Below are 2,500 nucleotides of genomic sequence, written 5' to 3' on the forward strand. Positions count from 1 at the left end.
AAAAATGAATATTTTTCACGGATAGACCCCGTGAAACGCTAGAAATTGGCGGGGATGTGTCTCTTGTGGCTCACGGGGCTGTTAGGGTGGCACAGAAATCCCTCGGAATGGGAAAAAACGGGTCATTTTCGTGTCGCCACATTGCATGCGAACCGCATGAAACTTCCAGAGGCATTTGCAGCAGGAATGCATGTGCACTCAAAAAATGTGATATTTTTCACGGAGAGACCCCGTGAAACGCTAGAAGTGGGCGGGGATGTCTCTCTTGTGGCTCACGGGGCTGTTAGGGTGGCACAGAAATCCCTCGGAATGGGAAAACGGGTCATTTTCGTGTCGCCACATTGCATACGAACCGCATGAAACTTCCAGAGGCATTTGCAGCAGGAATGCATGTGCACTCAAAAAAGTGAATATTTCTCACGGATAGACCCCGTGATACGCTAGAAATTGGCGGGGATGTCTCTCTTGTGGCTCACGGGGCTGTTAGGGTGGCACAGAAATCCCTCGGAATGGGAAAACGGGTCATTTTCGTGTCGCCACATTGCATGCGAACCGCATGCAACTTCCAGAGGCATTTGCAGCAGAAATGCATGTGCAGTCAAAAAAAAATTGATATTTTTCACGGATAGACCCCGTGAAACGCTAGAAATTGGCGGGGATGTGTCTCTTGTGGCTCACGGGGCTGTTCGGGTCGCACAGAAATCCCTGGGAATGGGAAAACGGGTCATTTTCGTGTTGCCACATTGCGTACGAACCGCATGAAACTTCCAGAGGCATTTGCAGCAGGAATGCATGTGCACTCAAAAACTTCTATATGTTTCACGGATAGACCCCGTGAAACGCTAGAAATTGGCGGGGATGTGTCTCTTGTGGCTCACGGGGCTGTTAGGGTGGCACAGAACTCCCTCGGAATGGGAAAAGGGGTCATTTTCGTGTTGCCACATTGCATAGGAACGCCATGAAACTTCCAGAGGCATTTGCAGCAGAAAGGCACGTGCACTCAAAAATTTTAATATTTTTCACGCATAGACCCCGTCAAACGCTAGAAGTTGGCGGGGATGTCTCTCTTGTGGCTCACGGGGCTGTTAGGGTCGCACAGAAATGCCTCGGAATGGGAAAACGGGTCATTTTTGTGTGGCCACATTGCATAGGAACGGCATGAAACTTCCAGAGGCATTTGCAGCAGGAATGCATGTGCACTCAAAAACGTCTATATTTTTCACGGATAGACCCCGTGAAACGCTATAAATTGGCGGGGATGTCTCTCTTGTGGCTCACGGGCGCTGTTAGTTAGGGTCGCACAGAAATCCCTCGGAATGGGAAAAGGGGTCATTTTCGTGTTGCCACATTGCGTACGAACGGCATGAAACTTCCAGAGGCATCTGCAGCAGAAATGCATGTGCACTCAAAAACGTCTATATTTTTCACGGATAGACCCCGTGAAACGCTAGAAATTGGCGGGGATGTGTCTCTTGTGGCTCACGGGGCTGTTAGGGTCGCACAGAAATCCCTGGGAATGGGAAAACGGGTCATTTTCGTGTTGCCACAATTGGCATACGAACGGCATGAAACTTCCAGAGGCATTTGCAGCAGAAATGCATGTGCACTCAAAAACGTGAATATTTTTTCACGGATAGACCCCGTCAAACGCTCGAATTTGGCGGGGATGTTTCTCTTGTGGGTCACGGGGCTGTTCGGCTCGCACAGAACTCCCTTGGTCCACCTGATTCGTGCATACAGGCAGCAACTAAAACTCTGTAAACCTGCTGTGAGGACATCTAAACAGTGGACCAGTGAGGCTGTGGAAGATTTGCGGGCGTGCTTAGACTGTACTGACTGGGATATGTTCACGACTGCTACCAATAGTCTGGATGAACTCACAGAGGCTGTGTACATCAGCTTCTGTGAGGACTGCTGTATCCCAACACGTACCAGGGTGAACTTTAACAACAACAAGCCCTGGTTCTCAGCAAAGCTCAAAAGGTTGAGGTTGGAGAAGGAGGAAGCGTTTAGGAGTGGGGATAGAGACAGATTCAAGGAGTCGAAGAACAGGTTTAGCAAAGCGGTGAGAGAGGCTAAACGACTGTACTCAGAGACACTAAAACACCAGTTCTCTACTAACGACGCTGCTTCTGTCTGCCAAAGGGCTCAGGCACATCACCAACTACAAACCCAGAGCGCCCCACACCACTAACGACTCCCGCCTAGCCAACGACCTGAACGAGTTCTACCGTAGATTTGAAAGACAATTGGACTGTCCTGAACCACCCCTTCCCACCCAAGAGGCCCCATCCCCCACCCATACTACAGAAACGACTCTCTCCTTTCAGGAGGGAGAAGTTAATGGGCTTTTCAAGAGGCAGAATCCACGCAAAGCAGCCGGGCCGGACTCTGTCTCTCCAGCCACCCTCAGGCACTGCGCTGGCCAGCTGTCTCCGGTGTTCACCAACATCTTTAACACCTCCCTGGAGACATGCCATGTACCAGCCTGTCTCAAGTC

Source organism: Petromyzon marinus, unplaced genomic scaffold (genome assembly GCF_048934315.1).
Source record: "Petromyzon marinus isolate PM22_M1 ecotype Great Lakes invasive population unplaced genomic scaffold, UKy_Petmar_22M1.pri1.0 PM_G_Scaffold_71, whole genome shotgun sequence".
NCBI lineage: Eukaryota > Metazoa > Chordata > Hyperoartia > Petromyzontiformes > Petromyzontidae > Petromyzon > Petromyzon marinus.